This window comes from Hypanus sabinus, chromosome 8 (assembly GCF_030144855.1).
Source record: "Hypanus sabinus isolate sHypSab1 chromosome 8, sHypSab1.hap1, whole genome shotgun sequence".
Taxonomy (NCBI): domain Eukaryota; kingdom Metazoa; phylum Chordata; class Chondrichthyes; order Myliobatiformes; family Dasyatidae; genus Hypanus; species Hypanus sabinus.
Genome location: NC_082713.1, coordinates 49,578,689 through 49,595,072, shown reverse-complemented (window position 1 = coordinate 49,595,072; position 16,384 = coordinate 49,578,689). Strand labels below are relative to the sequence as shown.

The window sequence follows — 16,384 nt, the reverse complement described above, 5'->3', positions numbered from 1 at the left end:
GATTTCATACAGTCGCCCCCGGAAGTAGGCAAATATGAAGCATTCAAAGCGCTGCTCATTGAGACCTTTGGCCTCTCACGGCATGAGCGGGGTGCCCGCCTGCTTCACCTGGACAGTTTGGGAGACAGACTGCCGTCAGCATTGATGAACGAGATGCTGGCCCTGGCTGACGGACACAAGCCCTGCCTCATGTTCAAGCAAGCGTTTCTAGAGCAACTGCCCGAGGACATACATCTGCTGCTGGCCGACGCAGATTTCAGCGACCCCCGGAAGGTGGCAGCCCGGGCAGACGTGCTGTGGAAAGCCAAGAGGGAGAGCGTGGAGTCCGTCAGTCAGATTACCAGGCCACGCGCCCAACAGCAGACCAAACCAGGCCCGGGGGGGGCGCACACAACACAGAGGCAGGAGAGAGGAGGCCAGTGAACAGTGGTGTTTCTACCACCAGCGGTGGGGCACAAAAGCCCGCCGTGCCAGGGCCAGCTGCCGCTAATGACTATGGCGGCTGGCCACCAGGACAGCCTCTTGTATGTCTGGGACAAACAGTCGGGACGTCGCTTCTTGGTCGACACCGGAGCGGAAATCAGCGTCTTGCCCCCGAAGGGGTACGACACCCGCAACAAGAAGCCAGGACCCACCCTGAGGGCTGCAAACGGCAGCATGATACGGACCTACGGCACCCGCACAGTGCAGCTGCAGTTCGGCGCCAGCCGGTTCACATGGGACTTTACACTGGCCACGGTGGCCCAACCACTCCTGGGGGCGGACTTCTTGCGAGCTCACAGCCTGCTGGTCAACTTGCAAGGGAAAAGACTGGTACATGCCGAGACTTTCCAGACGTTCTCCCTGGGTGAAGCCAAGTTGCCAGCCCCACACTTGGACTCCATCACGCTTTCGGACAACGAATTCACCAGAATCCTGGCGGACTTTCCATCGATTCTGGCACCTCAGTTCACGGCAGCCATGCCCAGACACGGGGTTCAGCACCACATCCCGAACAAGGGACCACCCCTCCACGCCCGCGCACAAAGGATCCCCCCGGAAAAGCTCCGCCTGGCAAAGGAAGAGTTCAAGAGGATGGAGGAATTGGGGATCGTACAGAGGTCTGACAGCCGATGGGCCTCCCCCCTGCACATGGTGCCCAAAGCAGCTGGGGGTTGGAGACCATGCAGCGACTACCGCAGACTGAACGAGGCTACAACTCCAGACCGCTACCCCGTGCCACACATACAGGACTTTGCAGAAAACCTGCATGGGGCAAGAATATTTTCCAAAGTAGACCTCGTCTGGGGATACCATCAAATCCCGGTGCACCCTGAAGACATCCCCAAAACGGCACTTATCACCCTGTTCAGCCTGTTCGAGTTCCTCCAAATGCCATTTGGCCTGAAGAATGCCACACAGACGTTCCAGTGGCTAATGGACGCGGTGGGATGCGACCTGGACTTTGCATTCATCTATTTGGACGACATCCTTATAGCCAGCAGTAGTCGTCAGGAGCATCTGTCCCAGCTCCGCCAGCTCTACTCCCACCTAAGTGATTTCGGCCTCGCAATCAACCCGGCCAAATGCCAGTTTGGTCTCGATACCATCGACTTCCTGGGCCACAAGATTATCAAAGACGGAGCAACACCTCTGCCCTCCAAGGTAGACACGATCCACAACTTTGCCCGGCCCAACGCGGTCAAAGGCCTGCAGGAGTTCATTGGTATGGTGAACTTCTACCACCATTTCCTCCCCTCAGCAGCCCATATCATACGCCCTTTGTACACCCTGTTGTCGGGTAAAGGCAAGGACATTACTTGGGACAAGGCAGCCATGGCTGCTTTCGTCAAAGCCAAGGAAGCCTTGGCAGATGCTGCAATGCTGGTGCACCCCAGAGCGGATGTTCCGACTGCACTCACGGTGGACGCATCCGACACAGCAGTTGGTGGGGTGCTGGAACAGCTCATCAAGGGGCGCTGGCAACCCCTGGCGTTCTACAGCAAGCACCTACGACCACCCGAACTCAAGTACAGTGCTTTCAACCGGCAGCTGTTGACACTGTATCTGGCAATCCGGCATTTCAGGTACTTCTTAGAAGGCGCGTTCACAGACCACAAACCATTGACCTTCGCGTTTACGAAGGTGTCCGATCCCTGGTCGGCTCGCCAGCAGCGACATCTGTCCTACATCTCCAAGTACATGACGGACATCCAGCATGTCTCGGGAAAGGACAACGTCGTGACGGACGCACTCTTCAGACCAGCTGTCCAGGCCCTGTCCCTGGGGGTGGACTATGCAGCACTGGTGGAGGCGCAGCAGGCAGATGACGAGATATAACATATAACAGAGATGCCCAGCTACAGGACTGCAGTCTTGGGTTTGCAGCTGCAGGTCTTTCTCGTAGGCCCAGGTGATAGGACCCTCCTGTGCGACGTGGCTACCGGCCAACCTCGCCCCATCGTCCCGACAGCCTGGAGGCGGCGGGTTTTCGACTCCATACACGGTTTGGTGCACCCATCTATCAAGACAACCATCAAGCTGGTCTCCAGCAAGTTTGCATGGCACGAACTTCACAAGCAGGTCAGTGAATGGGCCAGAATGTGCGCGCAGTGCCAAACAGCCAAGGTGCAGCGGCACACTAAAGCCCCACCGGCGGTTCGACCACATTCATGTGGATATCATGGGCCCGCCACCAGTGTCCCGAGGAGCGTGGTACCTCCTAACTATGGTAGACCGGTTCACAAGGTGGCCAGAGGCGGTCTCGCTCACCAACACATCTGCTGATTCTTGCACCCGAGCACTGATCACAACCTGGGTAGCACGCTTCGGGGTACTGGCCCACATTACCTCCGACAGAGGCGCCCAGTTCACCTCCAGCCTGTGGTCGGTTGTGGCCAGCCTGTTGGGAACACAGCTACACCACACTACTGCCTACCACCCACAGTCGAACGGACTAGTGGAACGCTTCCACCGTCACTTGAAGTCGGCTCTCGTGGCCCACCTGAGAGGACCTAACTGGGTGGACGAGCTTCCCTGGGTCCTGCTTGGAATTCGCACAGCGCCCAAAGAGGATCTGCACGCCTCATCGGCTGAGTTGGTGTATGGCGCACCCCCGGCCGTCCCAGGAGAGTTCATACCAGCCCCAAGGGGTCAAGAGGAAGAACCCGTAGCAGTCCTGGACAGACTACGCGAGAGGCTCAGCAACCTGGCCCCCATACCAACTTCACAGCACTGACAGACCCCGACCCAAACACCTGCAGAACTGTAAGTTTGTGTTTGTACAAAGGGGCAGACACCGGGCACCTCTACAGCAGCCGTATGAGGGGCAGTTCAAGGTGATCAACAACAATGGGTCCACGTACGCTCTGGACATTGGGAGGAAAGAGGAGGTTTTCATGGTGGACCGACTCAAACCAGCCCATCTGGACTTGGCGCAGCCGGTCGAGGTTCAGGCACTGCGGCGCAGAGACAGACCTCCCAAACAGAGGCTGATCCAGACTGTGGACATTGAAGGGTGTATCACCGGTTCGGGGGGGGAGGTTATGTGGCGACTCACTTTCTGCACAGGCGAACCAGCTCACAAATAGCCAGCGCACAGGGGGAAACTTTGGTAATGCACCTCTGACGTCATTTCCGCTCTAGGGATTAAATGCCAGTGCCGCGAAGTTTGAATAAACTAGTCATGAAACAACTTACCGACTGCGTGTCATTATTTCAGCGCTGTGTATAGCACATCACTACATTGCATTATATACTAGATACTGAATACTTTCCAGAAGCCTTTGGTGAAACAGAGTGGACTACATATTCACCGGCACAGGGTAACTATCTTTTTGCATTTGAGGACTGCTGCAATATCTTGACCAACACAGTATATTATTCTAAAAAAACTGAGACTAATTCAGTAAATATCAGCTAATCTGATCGGTAAAAGAAAGGATGCTGACAATCCTAAAGCTCTACCTCCACTAATATTGTTTGTTTTATAAGTACTTGGAACTACTTGAACACCATACTAATGAATTATGGTATTTCTTAGTCCTGTAATTCAGAAAATGCAATATTAAAACTGGAAATTCAAGTTTATCAATGTACCTGATACAATGTACCCGTAATGATTTCTATTTTCATCTCAGTTGTAAAGTCCCTGAGCTTCCCTGATATCTTACATACCAGCTTTTCAAACACAACCAGGAAATTCAAAGGCCAAGATGTCTTGGAATCACAAAAGCCAAATAAATTACATGCATGGCAATTGGTTTAATAATTTTAAATAGCATTTTATGCATTCTTTTGCAGAAGAAAGTTCCCCTAGTAAGACCACTAATCATTGTAAACATCTCTTCCTCACTGACAATCAACACTGGCACACCTCAGGGAGGTATTCTTAACCCACTGCTCTACTCTCTTTACATCCAAGATTGTCTTGCTAGGCATAGCTCAAACACCAGCTATAAATTTGCCAACAACACAACTATATAACCATGTAACAATTACAGCATGGAAACAGGTCATCTTGGCCCTTCTAGATCGCGCCGAATGCTTACTCTCACCTAGTCCCACTCACCTGCACTCAGCCCATAACTCTCCATTCCTTTCCTGTCCATATACCTATCCAATTTTTTTTTAAATGACAATATCAAACCTGCCTCTTCCACTTCTACTGGAAGCTTGTTCCACATAGCTATCACTCTCTGAGTAAAGAAGTCCTCCCTTGTGTTACCCCTAAACTTTTGCCCCTTAACTCTCAACTCATGTCCTCTTGTTTGAATCTCCCCTACTCTCAATGGAAAAAGCCTGTCCATGTCAACTCTATCTATCCCCCTCATAATTTTAAATACCTCTATTAAGCCCCCCCTCAACCTTCTACGCTCCAAAGAATAGAGACCTAACTTGTTCCCACCTTTCTCTGTAACTTAGGTGCTGAAACCCAGGTAACATTCTAGTAAATCTTCTCTGTACTCTCTATTTTGTTGACATCTTTCCTATAACTCAATGACCAGAACTGTACACAATACTCCAAATTTGGCCTCACCGATGCCTTGTACAATTTTAACATTACATCCCAACTATTTAAACTATTGTTGACAGAATTTCAGATGGTGATGAGTAGGCGTACAGAAGCAAGGAAGATCAGCTGGTTGAGTGGTGTCACAACAACAACCTTGCACTCAACATCAGTAAGACCAAAGAACTGATTGTAGAGTTCAGAAAGAAGAAGTTAAGGAAACATCAAAAGATCAGCAGCTTCAAGTTCCTGGTTCAGCATCTCTGAAGGTCGGTCCTGGGCCCAACATAATGATGCTATTATATAGAAGGCATTACTGTGCCTTTATAGTTTGAGAAGGATTAGTACATCACCAAAGACGCTCACAAATTTCTACAGCTGAACCGTGGAGAGCATACTAACTGATTGCATCCCTGGTATGGAGGGGCTACTGCACAGGATCAGAAAAAGCTGCAGGAATTTGAGAACTCTGCTAGCTCCATCATGAGCAGTAGCCTCTCCACTGCTTCTCTACACCTTCAAACAGCAATGCCTTAAAAAGGCTGCAGCCATCATTAAGAACTCCCATCAACCAGGACACACCCTCTTCTCATTCCTACCATCAACGAGGTTTACAGGAGCTGAAGACACACCAACAATGTTTCAGGAACAACTTCTTCCCCTTTGCCAGCAGATATCTAAATGAACAATGAATCCATGAACACCACCTCACTATTTTTTTCTCTCTGATTTATTTTTAATAAATATTTCTTTTGGCAATTAATAGGTTTTTAATCCTGTATTGCAATGTATTGGTGCAGCAAAACAATAAATTTTACAACATACGCCGGTGATATTAAACTTGATTCTGATTTTGTCTTATTTCTGTAGACTCAAGTGTTCATCACCCAAGTAAATACAGATGAAAAAAAATCCATTTAAGATTTCCCTCATCTCTTTCTGTCTCCATGCATAGATGACCACACTGATCTTCCAGAGGAAACAATTTTGTCCCTTGCTATTCTCTTGCTCTAATATATCTGTAGAAGCCCTTAGGATTCTCCTTCACCTTGTCTGCTGGAGCAATCTCATGTCTTCTTTTTAGCCCTCCTGACTTCTTTTTAAGCATTCTTTTGCAATTCTTATACTCAAGTTCTTTATTTCTTCTTCCTAGCTATATCTGCTATGGACCATCTTCTTCTTAACGGGCCTCAATATCTCTCAAAAATCAAAGTTCAATAAATCTGCTATCCTAGCCTTTTATTCTGACAAGAACATACAAACTCAGATAAGTGTGAGGTAGCTCATTTTGGAAGGTCAAATATGATGGCAGAGTAGTATTAATGGTAAGACTCTTGGCAGTGTGGAAGATCAGAGGGATCTTGGGGTCCGAGTCCATAGGATACTTAAGGTTGTTGCACAGGTTGACTCTGTGGTTAAGAAAGCATATGGTGCATTGGCCTTCATCAATCATGGGATTGAGTTTAGGAGCTGAGAGGTAATGTTGCAGCTATATAAGACCCTGGTCAGACCCCTTGGAGTACTGTGCTCAGTTCTGGTCGCCTCATTATAGGAAAGATGTGGAAACCATAGAAAAGGTGCAGATGTTTACAAGGATGTTGCCTTGATTGGGGAGCATGTCTTATAAGAATAGGTTGAATGAACTTGGCTTTTATTCCTTGGAGCGACGGACGATGAGAGGTGACCTAATAGAGGTATATAAGATGATGAGAGGCATTGATCATGTGGATAGTCAGAGGTTTTTTCCCCAGGGCTGAAATTGCTAGCATGAGAGAGCACCGTTTTAAGATGCTTGGAAGTAGGTACAGAGGAGATATCAGGGGTAAGTTGTTTTTTTTTAAGCAGAAAGTCGTGAGTGTGTGGAATGGGCTGCCAGTGATCGTGGTGAAGGTGGATACGATAGAGTCTTTTAACAGGTGTATGGAACTCAGAAAAATAGAGAGCTATGGGTAACCCAAGGTAATTTCTCAGGTAAGGACACGTTTGGCACAGCTTTGTGGGCCGAAGGGCCTGTATTGTGCTGTAGGTTTTCTATGTTTCTATGTTCTAACTCTGTACTCTCAAAATTTCACTCCTTAAAGCATTCCACTTGCCAAGTACACCTTTGGCAGACAATCACCTGTCTCAATCCACATGTCTGATGCCATCAAAATTGTGTCTCTCCACTTTAGAATCTCAAGCTGCAGACCAGACCTATCCTTTTCTATAATTACCTTGAAACTAATGGCATTATGATCACTAGATGCAAAATGTTTCTGTACATGAACTTCTGTTACCTGCTCGGTTCTTTCCTTCATAGGATATCTAGTATTGCACTCTCTCCATTTGGGACCTCTATGTATTGATTAAGGAAACCTTCCTGAACATATTTGAGAAACTCAATCCAATCCAGCCCTTTTACCGTATGAGAATCCCAGTCAGTATGTGGAAAGCTAAATCACCTCCCATCACAACCGTATGTTTCTTGCTACAGTCTGTGATCTCTCTACATATTTGCTCTTCCAAATCCTGGTGACTATTCGGTAGTCTATAATATAATCTTATTAACATGGTCTTTACTTTCTTATTTCTCAAATCCACCCATATAACCCCAATAGACAAGCTCTCCAGCCTGTTCTTTCTGAGCACTGCTGTGACATTTTCCCGGACTAATCACATCATCCCTCCCAATTTAATCCCTCCTGTTGTCACGTCTCCAACGGAACCCTGGAACACTAAGCTGACAGGCCTGCCCCTCCTGCAAGCAAGTCTCACTAATAGCTACAATAGCATACTTCCATGTCCTACACTCATCTGCCTTTCTTCCAATACTCCTTGCACTGAAATATACTTAATTCAGAACATTGGTCCTACCAGGATTCCTGACTTTGTATGTAGGCTTAATAACATCTTTCCCCACAACCATTCCACTATCTCTGGAGACGGCTTATCTACTGATACCCACTATAAGTCTACAGATTCTCACAGCTACCTGAACTATTCCTCTTCCCACCCTGTCTCTTGGAAAAATGCTATCCCCTTCTCACAATTCCTCCGTCTCTGATATTAAACACGATTCTGATTTTGATTCTGAAAGACAAATCTGAAGAGGTATTGCTGGATTTCTTCAAAGTTCCTCATTATGTTGAGAAAACCTGAGACCTGATACCCCTAATTAAAATCTATGCTTCAAATTAAGATTAAGGTTTCCAAACATTTAGAATGTCTTGCATTTCCACCTTTGAGGATTACTCTTGTCCTTTGATATTATTTTTCCCCTTCAGAAACATAATATCACAAATAAACTACACACCACAATAACACCACTTTTCAATGTCATCCAGTTCTATACCAAGCACTCCCAGAACTATTCTAGCTGTGAACATCCATTACATAAAGAAAAAACTCCTGTCAATCCATCCAGCAGTCTGCCTTTTCTACAGTGCTTTCCAAAATTACCTAACTTTCAAACTTGCAGTTTCCTTTATAATCATTTGCACTGTTCCAAAGGGAGATCATTACACAGTATATATTCGATATACTACTGTAATGTTGAATATACAAGTTTTATACTACAGTAGACAAAAGTCAATGAAAACAGCACAAGATAGTAAGTAGATTGTGGAATCTCCATGCTTTTGCATACTCTCATATTATAACAGTGAAAGCCATTCAGCCCATCAGGACCATGGTGTTGCACCAGATAATTCTCATTCCCCAACCCATTACAGGTAGTCCCCGAGTTACGAACATCCGACTTACAGACAACAACTTACGAACTGAGGAAGGAGAACGCCATCTGCCATTTTAAGTCAGATCGCGATGTGGTATGCCATTTTAAGTGGTTGCCGTTGACACTGTGTTGAGTATTTAACTTTCTATTTGGCTTAAATTTTTCTTAGTAAGATTCACCCTGACCCCGCTCCCCCATTCCAGTTGGCTGGTGGCACAGTGAGATCAACGCCGGGCTGGAGAACAGAGGTTTCCGAGTTCGATCCAGTGACAGACCGCTCCTGTCCCGGGTTGATGTTGATCCAGTGACTCACATACCATCCGTGCCAGGTTGATGTTGAGCTCGCAACTTGACCTCATTAAAAAAAATACTGCCACCTTCAGTTTAAATTCCCACGTGAAATATTGTGGAGGATCAAATACCCAAACCTCACACAGCTGCCACTTGTCCCATTTAGCCTGTCGCAGTGCAGTGGTCCTTAGGACCCAGCAGACTTCGGGACCCACCACCCGCAGTGTTTCTGTTCCATCGATGGGAAGCAATTGCGATTGAAAATAAAGTAGAAATAATAAAGCGTTTGGAAAGAGGTGAAACGCCATCGGTCATTAGAAAAGCGTTAGGCTACAGTCGGTCAATGATTGGAACAATTTTAAAGGATAAAGTTAGAAGAATGGAGCATGTGAAAGGCCCTGCCCCAATGAAAGCTACAATTATTACTAAGCAACGCAGTGGTTTAATTATTGGAATACATACGTTTCTTAAGTGTTTTATATGCATAGAAAGGTAAAATATATACTATATAGACAAACGTTTGACTAACTGACGCTAAATAATACTGAATGTACTTGTTCTGACTTACATACAAATCTGACTTAAAGACGGACTCAGGAACGGAACTCATACGTAACCCGGGGACTGCCTGTATTTTCTCTTCCTTATCTATTAATTCTTATGCCTCTTCCTACACTGATAGTTTAGTTTACAGTAACCTACCTATTTTTTTGGTATACAGGACACAGTTCATAGAAACCTACATTATCATGGGGAGAACATGAAAACTTCACACAGGCAGTACTGGAATAAACTCAGATTTGAGAGGCAGCTAACTACTCCACAGCCATGGCACCAAAGAAACTGAAAAATAATCACACGTTGGAGATAAACTTCATAACAGTTTTTTGTATTTTTGATGTAGCATAGCTTGTCACAGATCCCAATGTTTGCTTCATTTACATAGCTTATGGCTAGTTAAAGCAATTTAAAGTCAAATAGTGTGCAGAGAGTGGTGGGAGTGTGGAATGAGCTGCCAGATGAAGTGGTAAATGCGGGCTCACTTTTAACATTTAAGAAAAACTTGGACAGGTACATGGATGAGAGGTGTATGGAGGGATATGGGCCAGGTGCAGGTCAGTGGGACTGGGCAGAAAAATGGTTCGGCACAGCAAAGAAGGGCCAAAAGGCCTGGTTCTGTGCTGTAAAGTTCTATGGTTCTATAGTGTAAATAAAGAAAAAGTGTAAATTTATTTTGTCACAAGTGTACTTAGCATATAACAAAACTTTGAACTGTAGGCTTAGCATTGCAAAATATAATTTTCAGCGATAATGAAATTCTTAGAAACTGTTCATTTCATTCCCTCCATCATGTAAACTATAGTCAACAGCTTATCAGTTTATTTTTCAACACTTTCTCAGACAGAACCCAAATTAAGTTCAGAATTTACAATTCTAATGTTACTCCTTCTCAAAATTCAAGTATGCACAACAATACAAGACTTCATTGAATTACTACAATTGCCTTAAATTCATTTATCTATTTTTTAAATTCATTAGTAATACATAATACAACAAATTTGAAATGTGGAATTGTTAAGAATTTCAAGTCCTTATTACAACACATAGAAGAAGGTCATCCAGTCCATTCTGCCTCCCAGAATAATTTCACCAGCCCATTCCTTCAAGGCCCTGCAACCGACTTTCTCACATGTCCATGATCTCCCTTTTTTCTTTTGTTTTGTTTGCCACATACCCACCAAGGGCTAACTTACAGCAGCCAAATAACCTGCATGTCTTTTGTGATACGGGGGCACCTGGAAATTAACACGTGCAAACACCACAAAGACAGTACTGAAAGTTCAGGCATGAATGTGGGTCTCCATATCTGTGAGGTAACAGGTGTAACTGCTGAGTGACTGTGCCACTCCCTTTGACTTTTGAAGCTCAGCTGTAGCAAAATAATTTTGTATTAAGAAAAGAGAAATCATTAAGGTTAGCTACATGGTACACTTCAAATACCTTCAAATGTAGCTTTTACGTTTTCTACCATGCCCAGGAACTTCTACAATACTGACATACAATTTTAAAAAGTTATAAAATTATCAACCTCTGATGTTCAGAGGACTGTGAAACAAAAGCAACAAGATAGGGATAACTAATCTTTTCTAAGATAAGTAGGCAGCACAGAGGCACAGCTAGTTAAACTTCATGCAAAGGGGGGTTTGTTGAATCTTTTTAAGGCAAAAGTTGGCTGATTCTTGATGAGCAAGAACTTGGAATATTACAACAAGCGTATGGGATAGGGGACTTAAAATAACAATTCATGATCTATGAAATGGTGGAATAGACTTGAGCAGACAAGTAGTTCTTAATTCATATGTTGTAAGTTTGTAAACATGAAATTGAAAGATTTTGATTTAAACTGAAGAGTACTTGTACAATAACCTTTAACTACTATATTGTGCACACTACATTGGGAACTTGTATTCCGAGAGTTCCAGATTTCATTACACTGAACTTGATTATAAATAGCAACAAAATTACACCACATCACTTTCTGGTGAATTACATTGATATCACAGCACTGAAATAGTCATAGAGAGGTACAGCACAGAAACAGAGCCTTCAGCCTGTCTATTCCATACCAAACTATTCTTCTATCTCGTCCCATCGACCTGCACCTGGACCACAGCCCTCCATAAGCCTTCTATCCACGTACTTATCTAAACTTCTCTTAAATGTTGAAATTGAATGTGTATCAACCACTTTCATTGGCAGCTCGTTCCACACTCACATGTCTCTATGAATAGTCTGTTAATTATTTCACCTTTCAACCTTAACCTATGACCTCTAGTTCTAGTCTCACACAACTTTAGTGGAAAAAGCCTGCTTGCATTTACCTTATCTTCTATGCTCCAGGGAATAAAGCCCTAACATATTCAACCATTCCCTATAATTCAGGTCCTCAGATCTATCCTTGTACATTTTCTCTGTACTCTTTCAGTGTTATTGATATTGGTCCTATTAGTTGGTCACTAGATCTGCACACAAAATTGCAACTTTGGCCTCACCAACGTCTTATGTGACTTCAACAGAACATTCCAACTCCTGTACTCAGTACTCTGATTTATGAAGACCAATGTCCCAAGAGGTCTCTTCGCAAACCGATCTACGTTGCTACTTTCAAAGAATTATGGATCTATATTCCCAAATCTATAGTCCCATTGTTCTCCCTCACTCCTCAGTGCTCCACTATTCATTGTGTAGCAAGTCCCTACATGGATTGTCCTCCCAAAGGGCAACACTCTACACTTGTCTGTATTCAATTCCCCTGCCATTTTCTCAGCCCATTTTCCAGCTAGACCAGATCCCACTACAAGCTTTGATAGTCTTCCTCACTGTCCATTATACCCCCAGTCTTAGTGTCATCTGCAAATCTGCTGATCTAGCTAAAATAATAATCCAGAGCCTTTATTACACCTCAGGATCAGTGGTTAATAATATCATAAAGATATGTTCTTGTAATCACTAATATAGTACACATAAAAGCTTTAGAAAACTCATTTATTTTTCACTGAGCCATACACTTACTCTCCTTGAATAGGTTTCATTAATCTCCTCTTAAACAATGGTTGGAAAAATTCAAATTAGTCAGGACTCCCAATGAGAAACAGAAAGAATAACAAACTTTAAAAAATCCCAAAGATGAGTGCTTTCTCAGCACTTATCTCCATTATAATTGCTGTTACAATGCACGGCCCAATCAAATTATGCAGCACATAGTGACTTTTGCTGCCATGTAATCGCACTACCTTCATTATCATGGAAGCTCATAGAAGAATCCTATTCCCTGACTAATTTTCCTCGTAAACCATTCTCCCTTCACATTTCTATCAAATTCCTCCAGATTATATCTAGTCAGTACTTCAATAGACTTACAAGGACAGGCACCACACATTCTCTAAATTTTGCTTAGGCATTAAATCTTGCAAGATATTTAGTTGTTAGCACTAAGGTGTGATAGATTGCAATTTCCTTATTTGTCTCAGAAGAGCTTTGGCCACTCTCCATAAAACCATAACGCATAGATGTGGGAATGGGCCATCCGCCCATTGAGCCTGCTCCACCATTCCATCGTGGTTAATTTATTCTCCCTCTCAACCCCACTCTCTTGCCTTCTGCTTGTAACCTTTGACGTTATTGTTATCAAAATTGTTCACTCAAAACCAAGTTAAAAATCTCCAGGTTCGTTCATTGCTCTTTTTAAGGACACTTTCGAACTTACCCTTTAACTTTATTTGGTAAAGTTGGAAATTCTTCAGAATTAAATATACATAAAAATCTTTATTCCATCAATGGCTGATACAACGCAGTAAGGAATCCAAACCAATACTCATACCATTTCACGCTGGGGAAATATTACGGTCTTTGATAACAGCTAGCAGGAAATTTTCCACATTCTTCCCACCGGTGGCATACAAATTAAAATTAGGAATCCTGCGTTCCCCTATCTAACGTAAACGCCATCAAGACAAGGGACTCCACAGAGACTATTGGTCAAACATGCGAACTCTCCAATCTATGTGATACAGCAGCACATAGACTGCGTACTTACCAACTGCGCCCAAAGCGAGTTCTTGAATATGTTACAGTAAAAATAAACTGGAACGAAACAATCGCGTCTTCCTCATCTGTGATATCACCACATCACACTGGGTAGTTGCCCTCAAACTAATTGCTCAACTAAATTCCCCGTGTAAAACCGAGAGAGGAAAAATAATCACATGATTAGGTTTGAGCAAAGTCATTTCCCCCTTCTGTACAAGCACATCACAAACACCCTGAGATGTGCGCTTTAAATAAAGGCTGATATGTTCCACAAGTTTTGGTTCCCGATCAGAAAGTTAATTTTTTTAAAGACGTTAGAAAATAAGTCTTAACGTTAAACGGGGAGGGTGGAATGCAACAATTTATCCAGCCACTATACCTTTATACAAACAAGACATATTAAATATCAGTAAAAGCAATTTGGTAACACCTGTGGGTGACTGCAGTTGGACCCGTTAAATAAAAGTTAAAGGTAAACAGTTAAAGGTAAATGACCAAACAAGACCAAGTGAGTAGAAACAAGTGAGTCACTCACCTGTCAGCTGAGTCCAAGTCACCGCCTCCGTACCTGTTCAGTGTTGTTCCTTCCGCTTTGCTTTCCGCAGTGATCAGACTGAATCTGCGCTCCGTGGCCAACGTCAACACGCCAGGCGGGTAGACCGACCGATCGGCTTCATTGTAGCCCGGTCAGCGGTCACAGGCCAAGACCCCAGGCCTGGCGCACCGTCCCTTCGCCGGGTTCAAGTGCCGACACAACACCGTCGGCCATTGACCCGGAAGTGATAATGTGCCTGAAATCACCATAGTTACTGGGCCTACTACAACGCGATATTTCTAGTCATTGTCAGTGCCAGGTGTGCGAGGCTTAAAGCCGAGGGATTACTTTATTATTACTAAGGAATTTTACAATAGATTTTTGTCATCTTTTTAGGCAGTCACTTATGATCGAAGACACAAAGAAGTGAGGATCTGCAGATGCTGGAAATCCGAGCAACACACAAAATGCTGGAGGAACTCAGCAGGCTTAGAAAAAAGTACAGTCGACATTTCAGGCCGAAATCCTTCACCAGGAAACCCTTCAGCAGGTTTCGGTCCGAAACGACGACTGTACTTTTTTTTTTCCATAGATGCTGCCTAGCTTGCCGAATTCCTCCAACATTTTGTGTAGCATTGAAGACAGTTTTCTGGAGGCTCAGGAGGTTGATGAAGTAGGGCGAAGAAGGTGCTAGGCGGCTCCATGTGAAGTACTGGGATTTCTTGCGTCTTTCTGTTGACATCTTGTGTGCTCTTGCCGAAGGGAATCGAGGTTTTCATTACCTGATCAAATCCTCCTACTCCATGGGTGGCCATAGATCAAAGACCCCCATCAGCAGATGAGGATATAACACTATTTGAACGTAGGATTTGATAATATCTTTGTAATTCAATGACCTCTGCTAGCCTTTTACTGAACCACGAAGAAGAGTGCCTTTTTCAGAAGTCTGGGATAGAAACATGTATGAGTGAGTTAAAGGTATTAGGCTCAGCTGACATCAAGTCTCACATCCTACCAGCAGACTCCATTGGTAAAACCATAACCTTCTGGTGTTTGCGACAACTAATCCCTGTCTATGAGGTTAGAAGAAAGGTTATAGTTGTCCATCGTGTCTGAAGATGACAGGAAACCTGTCCTGGAGAGTTTTCAAAGTGGAAAGGCAGTGGCACTGGAGTAATTCTACTCTCTGAACCTCAGAAGTCCGTGTCCACGAACAAGCATCACAGATTGGGCACGTACTCCTTGGAAGCTAAATACAGAATCATGAAACGTTAACGCTCAGGATGGAAGTCAGCTGATGGTTGAAGCAGACTACGTGGGTTGAAAGGATTGTTTCCTTACTATATTTTTCTATGATTCATAGTCAGAGGAATTGTTAACACAGAGGAGATCATGAGTATTAGTTCATGTTGCTTCTTGCATGTTTCTTCAAGACCATAAACTAAATATAATATTACTGGCCTAAAAAGTATTAGTGATACGTCCCGTGTGTACTTAAATGATAGGGACTCTTTCCCATAAGCACTTCAAGGTACTAAAGAGGTATCACTAATGATTTCCTCACTAGCAAGAGAGTTATGAATATTCCCTACCACAGTTTTGTTTCCATTGGAAAGGTTATATTTTCAGAGAATTTTTTTGAACAGCCTCAGTGTTACTGATGAAACCTGGAATTATACTTTTGATTTTGCTTAGGGAGCACTTTCTGAAACAAACTAAAATTGACTGATAGAATGTCAAAAAAACTGGAGCAAAAATTACCTTTCATATTTGCAGTTATTTATGTTTCAAGTTTTACTATAACTGTCTAGTTCTTTTCTGCCAGGCAACTGATTTTGCACAGCTCTAAAACTTATAAATTTACTTTCAGTGGTCCACTTTCACTATGCTAAATGTTTAAAAACAACTTACTTTATATTGCTGCCTTGACATTCTCCAAAATTTGATATCATAGATGGTCAATGTGAATTCTGTCCTGACTATATTATTTTCATCTCACCATAGGAACTACACCATGAACTACACAATGTATTTTTTGCCAAGTTACGGACTCACCAGTAGTTGGACAGGTACAGAAGTATTTTTACTACAATCAATTGAAACACCTTGACTGCACCCAGGTCTCCAAAAACAGATCTCCATTTAACTAACTATGTGACTTCTAAGACCAATTGGCTGCACCAGTGATGATTTGGCATGTTATATTAAAAGGTGGGGGGGGGGGGGGTTTAGGGTGAATACTTATGCAATCAATTATTTTGTGTTT

At 43.7% G+C, this 16,384-nt stretch overlaps 2 protein-coding genes across 4 annotated transcripts in view; one reads left to right on the top strand and one right to left on the bottom strand.

Annotated features, from left to right (window-relative positions):
* Positions 1-6,170, top strand: part of LOC132398123 (uncharacterized) — a 39,404-nt gene extending 33,234 nt beyond the window's left edge. Inside the window, exon 4 of the mRNA XM_059977140.1 lies at positions 5,074-6,170. The gene's annotated coding sequence lies outside the window, so the exon portion shown is untranslated. The remainder of the gene's footprint in view (positions 1-5,073) is intronic.
* clcn5b (chloride channel, voltage-sensitive 5b) overlaps positions 1-14,326 on the bottom strand; it is a 110,664-nt gene extending 96,338 nt beyond the window's left edge. The window contains exon 1 of one of the 3 annotated variants that reach the window (XM_059977142.1): positions 14,119-14,326. The gene's annotated coding sequence lies outside the window, so the exon portion shown is untranslated. Of the gene's footprint in view, positions 1-13,590; positions 13,902-14,013; positions 14,078-14,118 lie in introns of those variants that run through there. The other 2 variants (XM_059977144.1, XM_059977143.1) reach the window with 2 other exon arrangements.
* Positions 14,327-16,384: the final 2,058 nt, after the last annotated feature.